At 34.9% G+C, this 7,369-nt stretch overlaps 1 long non-coding RNA gene across 2 annotated transcripts; it reads right to left on the minus strand.

Annotated features, from left to right (window-relative positions):
- Nucleotides 1-1,337: 1,337 nt before the first annotated feature.
- On the minus strand, nucleotides 1,338-6,169 carry LOC110805706 (uncharacterized). 2 transcript variants are annotated; one of them, XR_008918495.1, is made up of 7 exons: nucleotides 6,128-6,169; nucleotides 5,977-6,042; nucleotides 5,843-5,891; nucleotides 5,680-5,762; nucleotides 5,073-5,181; nucleotides 4,824-4,923; nucleotides 1,338-1,520 (listed from the first exon to the last, which is right to left on the minus strand). It is a non-coding gene; the product is annotated as an uncharacterized lncRNA (long non-coding RNA). The 2 variants fall into 2 exon arrangements; XR_008918494.1 differs by lacking the exon at nucleotides 6,128-6,169 and having other exon boundaries at nucleotides 1,339-1,520; nucleotides 5,977-6,097.
- Between the last annotated feature and the right edge of the window lie 1,200 nt (nucleotides 6,170-7,369).

The raw sequence follows: 7,369 nt of genomic DNA on the forward strand, positions 1-7,369 counted from the left end.
ATTAAAGCAATCATGCAATTAAAACAAGTTATTAGCATTTTATTCGAATTTATTGTTCCGGCAGGTGCGAATAAAATGATTCCAAGATCCTAAAACCATTGAAGAATTAAGCACAGTTTGTCGACTCAATTCTAAAACATTTTAGGTAAGCAAAAGCCTTTTGCTAATAGTCTAGAAACTATTCTTGGTTGATAGGTACGTCTAAGAACTTATTAGGTAAACCTATCGATTTTGCCACGACATAAAAGGACTCCTTACTTATATCGTTGAGTTTCACCAAAACTAACATGTACTCACAATTATTTGTGTACCTTGCCCCTTTAGGACCAATAAGTAACACCTCGCTGAGCGAAAACTATTACTAGATTGATGTAAAGGATATCCAAGCAAGTGTATATTTTGGCATGGCACCTTTTAACTCAATTTTTAAGTTTGGAACTTAAGGCTCTTACTATGTTGGTTAGATTTTAAGTGAACTAAAATCCTTAATCATGCAACATAATCAAGCTATTGATCTCATGCATTTTAAGACATATTTAAAAGCAATAATTAACTTAAAACATGCATAAGATAAATGTGATCTAGTATGGCCCGACTTCATCTTGAAGCTTTAACTTCAAAGTCTGTCTTGAAAATCTCCGTCGGAGGCACCATTTTCTTCAAATAGAATAAGCTATAATTAAAACTAATTACAACTATTTGATGGTACGCAGACCATATTTGAATTGAAAAACAACTTTGGTACTTTAGACCAATTACATTCAAATTAATGGTACGCAGACCATATTTTCACTAGTAGAAAAAACCCTTGTTGCAGCGGGCTTTTAGACCCCTGTTGCAGCGTACATCGTATGCTGCAACTGGGGGGCATGCAACAAGTATTGACTTGTTGCAGCGTACAATGTACGCTGCGAAAAGTACTTTTTTGCAGCGTACATTTGCATGTACGCTGCAACAAGTCGCAAAATTGTGGCAAAAATATGGGTCTTTTGCAGCGTACAAATTCATGTACGCTGCAAAAGACCCCACTTGTTGCAGGGTACATCTATTTGTACGCTGCAACAAGTCTGAAATTTTGCAAAATTTTTCACCCTTGTTGCAGCGTACATATATATATGTACGCCGCAACAAAGCACTTTTGGCGGGAAAATTTTAGTTTTATTTTAGTTTTGTTTAGGGATACCTAGAGTGCCTTGCACCAAATATAGAAACTTGTCACAACAATAATAGAATATCGCAACCTGTATAACAAATATAAAAACAATAACTGGTGTTTTGTATATATATCCCAAAACCAAAGTGCACGTACCATATATATACATTTAAATAAATATATGTACGTTCCAATTTAAACGTAAGCATACATTTCAACATAAAAAATTGTTCTATAACATCTAAACCAACTCGTTCAAGCGCCCTCAGATCAATAATAAATACATGCTGGTATAAAACTTAGCCCATTGCTCACGAACCACATCATTTTCCTCACTAGCATAAGGCGTAGTCTTCGGAGAATAGACCTTTACAAAAACAAAATTTTGATAGGATCATTAGATCGATTAAATGCAAATGAAATGTCACATTTTAACATTCAAGCAACTAATGACAATTTACTAATAGTCTAGAATACAAATCAATTAAGAGTAAGAAAAATTAATTGATTACCTATAACGACCCAAAGTTGGGAGCGGAAATGTCATTTTAGCTCTAAATATGACCTATAACGATCCAATGAGCCTTAAACGTGCATAAATATTTTGGAATGAGTTTTAGAAAGTTAAAACTATGTATATTAGTCATGTAATAAGAATCAAATGAGTCCTTAGGTTCTTTAGTTCAAAGTTGGGAGCGGAAATGTCATTTTAGCTCTAAATATGACCTGTAACGACCCAATGACCCTTAAATGTGCATAAATAGATTCGAATGAGTTTTAGAAAGTTAAAACTATGTATATTAGTCATGTAATAAGAATCAAATGAGTCCTTAGGTTCTTTAGTTCAAAGTTGGGAGCAGAAATGTCATTTTATCCTAAATATGACCTATAACGACCCAATGACCCTTAAATGTGAATAAATAGATTCGAATGAGTTTTAGAAAGTTAAAACTATGCATATTAGTCATGTAATAAGAATCAAATGAGTCCTTAGGTTTTTTAGTTCAAAGTTGGGAGCGGAAATGTCATTTAAGTCAATTAAGTTAGTGCCTAACAATTTACGTAGTATTCCATTAGTTTATATATATATATATATATATATATATATATATATATATATATATATATATATATATATATATATATATATATATATATATATATATAAATTTTCTGAATTTCCGATGTTAGATTTTAAATTTGGGAGGAGCAGCCCTATATAATTAAATTACAACATATCAAAATGTACTAAATCTTACCAAATACAAGTTATACTAATATAACTAACATTAATATATCAACAATTATGTTGCAAAACATTGTGCAATAAGGTACAAAGTTGTACAGTACGTGCCAATCATTAATTCCAAATACACAAGTCAATTAAGACATCACAAACAAATATTGCTAGCTCATTTCCATTCCATCAGTTCATATACTAATCACATTGATAAATTTATGCAATATTTAATATTATATTGATAAGACTTTTCTTCAATCAATTTCAAATTCGTTACATCTTAAATAAACAACTTGCATTCCCTTTTATTTTATTTTATTGTATTGACTATCATTTTATCACATTTCAATTCCCTTGTAGGAGATCAGTACGTGTAGCAGATCAGCACTAGTGCAGCAGCAGCAGATCAGCATGTAGGCAGCAGATCAGTGCGGCATCAGCAGCACCGATCAGCGCAGCGGCAGCAGCATCACCGATCCGTGCAGCAGCAGCAGCAGAACTGATCAATGCAGCAGCACAAATCAGTACAGATCAGTGCATCCCTGTGCATCTTGGTGTGCCTTGTTCCTTTTAAAACTAAGATAGCGTTTTCCAAAAGAAACCTAAACTAAGTTTTGATCGTGCCACAACTCTACTGAAGGTCGTTGGGCAGTGCTTTGAAGCAACTTTTAAAGGTTAAGATAGCTGTTAAAAATGACCGAGCCAGCAAACATTTCAGTAGCTCGCAAAAATGTCTTCCAATAACAGACCAAGAATGAGAAACAAGAAAGATTTATGACTCACTCATCTATAATACACCTCTACAAGATAGGTTTGGGAGAGGTATCCTAAAAGACAAACCCTGATTAACTTCCTACATTCCTAAACAATCAAGACTCAAGAATGTGTACAATAAATATACAAGGGAGAGGTAATTGGACGAGGGAGAAAAGGTTAAGCTCAAAGTATCACCCTCCACATTGATGGAGTACTCTTTGATAAGGTAAAGGAGTTTATATGACTGCAAATTTGAGAGATCACTAATCATCTTAAGTTTGGACTGAGTGACTTATCAAGAGTAGCAGTAATAAAGCTTGGAGCTAATGAAGGCTGTGAGAGTGTGAACTACTGAAATCACCTAGGTACCTTAGGGCATAAAGGCTATGCATTTCATTAGGATTCAGCTTATAGATATCAAACCATCAAATAGCCGAATCATAATGACATCTGTTACTCATAATTTTTTGCTAAGTTTGTAACAGCACATTCAAAAGTCATATTTATTAGCATCTTCTGGTGAAAATGTCATTTTAGCCTAAACATGACCTATAACGATCCAATGATCCTTAAATGTGCATAAATCGATTGGAACGAGTATTGAAAACTTAAAATTAAGCATATTGATCATGTAATACGTTTGAAATGAGTCCTTAGGTTATTTAGTTCAAAATTGGGAGCGAAAATGCTTTATTTTAGCATAAATATGACCTATAACGACCAAACAAGTCTCAAATGTGCACAAATAGATTGGATTGAGTCTTGGAAACTTAAAACTAATCATATGAATCATGTAGTAAGTTTGAAATGAGTTCTTAGGTTCGTTAGTTCAAAGTTGGGGGCGAAAATGCCTCATTTTAGCCTAAATATGACCTATAACGACCAAACAAGTCTCAAATGTGCATAAATCGATTGGATTGAGTCTTGAAAACTTACAATAATCATATTAATCATGTAATAAGTTGGAAGTGAGTCCTTAGGTTCGTTAGTTCAAAGTTGTGAGCGAAAATGTCATTTTAGCCTAAATATGACCTATAATGGCCAAACAAGTCTCAAATGTGCATAAATAGATTGGATTGAGTCTTGGAAAGTTAAAACTAATCATATGAATCATGTAGTAAGTTTGAAATGAGTTCTTAAGTTCGTTAGTTCAAAGTTGGGAGCGAAAATGTCATTTTAGCCTAAATATGACCTATAACGATCCAATGATCCTTAAATGTGCATAAATCGATTGGAACGAGTATTGAAAACTTAAAACTAAGCATATTAATCATGTAATAAGTTTGAAATGAGTCCTTAGGTTATTTAGTTCAAAATTGGGAACGAAAGTCCTTAGGTTCTTAGGTGGCCTGAAGTATAAGATTAATTAGCTCATATGTTTCAGTTATGTACTTCACTTTAATAGCTTCATATTGTTTTTCACTTTTTTGTTCTTCTATAAATAGCGCTTATGAGCAGTACGGACGCAGGATCAGAACATAAGAGCAACTATCTATTTCAGAACATAATCTCTTAATTTATGTTGATACTTCTATTAAGCTCAGATGTATTACCGTGAAACATTTCTGAATCTTAAGCTGTATTAGGTGTTTGAGAATAAGAGCTAGAATGTGCTTGAATCAGAAACTCTGAAAAGAAATAGTGCTTTGAAGTGGTATAGTTAAGAATAAAAACCTTTATTTAGCAGTGCGTCATTTCAGAAACATAGATGATTTGTTCAACTCCGAAATAAAGCAGTACTTGAGCAACCTCCATAATTGCCCGATTATTGTAGCTAGAAATCAAAATCCAAAGTAAATTTGAAACAATTAACAAACCACATAATATACACAATGGATGTAATAGAGAAGGTTATTATTAAGAGTAGTATACCGCATAAGTTAGTACCCTACAAGAACAATGTTAAACACAAGAATATAATACCTGAGATGCATTCAACTCTGGAAGACCTGGAGCGCCAAATCGACGAGGCAAAGTATTTCAAACCACCTGCATCTCGACTTCATGTCCCATCAAATGGTGATAAATATACCTGTACCAATTCACAGACTTAAAATATCAAGCAACAAAGTGAAAAGGAATACAATGCTTATAATTGCATGGAAATGCTGACATAAAGAGATGTCAAAGAATAACTAGTATTTTTATAAATTACGACAACTATCAATACATCTTGTTCTCAAAAATCTAACACTGTAGTTGTCAATAAAATCATGTAAATATGGGATAATCAAACTATAAAAGCAAAAAATTAAACAAGAGGGGCAAAAATTGCGTAAAAATCTAATCACAGGGCGATTTAAGGTCTACTTGAAATCTAAATCTCACATTATATATGAAGTATATATCTTTTAAAATCCTTCAAAGTTCATCTCATGTAATTGTTCCACTGTGAGTGGGGCAAAATTTCAGCAGCTCTAGAGTATACGACGACTATACTCGGCGAAGGTAGCACACAAGTCATGTATGACTAGTTTAGGTTAGTCCTAGCATTGTTGTAATCTTGTCCAAGCTAAGGTATGTAGTTTACCAGAGTGTGGCCTCCTGAAAGCGCGACAATATCCTTGTCAGAAAGCCCCATTCTGTAAAAGATTTCTCTCAAATGTCCGGCACCTGCAACCCATTTTACGATGTTAATAACATGTACTACTAAACTGTCATATTACTGATGAGAGGGTAGAATACGTACGTACCTTGATTTGCATCAGGAAGGCGTCCTTCATCAGGAGAATCTGCGCAATCCTGGTATAACATCGATAATCAGGTACTATTGTTATACAATAACGAACAAGAATATAACAATCATGAATGTATAGGAAGCACAAACCATTCTTCCTGGAACAAAGTCGATGGTTGGCCCTCCTGTGACTTCAACCGCAACAACCCCAGCAAGCTGAAATTAAGAAACAAGGGATCGATGCTTGAGAATTAATGACCTAGAAAGGATGGAGTTTGAATCATATAATTAGGAAATTCACCTGATAATCTTTGGGTGATTAGCCTTAACCTCTTTTGAGATCCGCGACCAAAATAGTTCAATTACTGCTACTAGAAATTATTATGCACAATTAATCAGTTTTAGCTCACCACAAAGTTCAACAGCAATCTTGAGGCCACTACTGGCTTTGTAAACCTTATCAAAATAGTTCAACATTTGTTTTAGTTCACATGATTAGCCTAATTGAACAACAGCCAAAAAAAAATCCAAAAAAAAAATATAAATTGAACAAAACCTAATCTGAAAACGAAAATACAGCTAGGAAGATAATTACTTACTGGTTGTGACGAGGAGAGTAACGGCCGAGCAAGCACCGGAACCAGGACGCGACGGGGGGACGCTGAACCCCCAGCCGACCAAGCTGACCGAGTTTTCAGCAATTGAAAAGGCACCCATCGGAGAGGACAGCGACGGGGGAGATGAGGCGAGAACAGACATCCAACGGAGAGGACAGCGATGCAGGGCCGAGCAAGGGCGGATTTCGACGGCGACGCAAGGCCGAACAAGGGTTGGAGTTCGACGGCGACGGCAAAAAATTGGGAGATGTTTGGAGAGTTGGAGTTGAGCGCGAGGAAATGAGTTCTAAAATTTTGAGATATTTTGGAGTATTTTGAATTGCAGTATTTTGAAATAAGGAGCCCGCAGCAAATTTTGAGAAATGAGCTAACACGGATCAGGACCTGTTGCAGGGTACAATAGCATGTACGCTGCAACAGAGTCTGTATATTGCTGCGGGCTTTAATTTTGTACGCTGCAATAAACTATTTCGCAGCGAACAATAAAAATGTACGCTGCGATAACCCTTTAAAAGGTTTGACCCGCGTTGACCGACTGGTTGTTGAAGCGTATTAATACTTGTACGCTGCAATAAGGGGGATGCAACAGGGGTTTTTTCTACTAGTGTTTCTATCCTATTTGGGCCATACTAGTCACTTCATAACCTGCAAAACAGTACATATACAATATATACCATTCACCCATTCATTATCATGAATGGCCCACATAGCTGGTTAGTAAAACACATTATGCATCACATAAACATTTGCAGCAATTAATCAAGGGCACCAATAATCTACAAATTATTCAGTCCTTATTAATTCTAATCAAGTTGTTTTAACCTTAAGGATTTGTAGACCTAATCAAGAGTTTATGACTAAAAGGGGCTCCCACTTAAACCAATAAATTCATATGCTTTACTAATTTTAAACATAAAAATGTATTT

Source organism: Spinacia oleracea, chromosome 4 (genome assembly GCF_020520425.1).
Source record: "Spinacia oleracea cultivar Varoflay chromosome 4, BTI_SOV_V1, whole genome shotgun sequence".
NCBI lineage: Eukaryota > Viridiplantae > Streptophyta > Magnoliopsida > Caryophyllales > Amaranthaceae > Spinacia > Spinacia oleracea.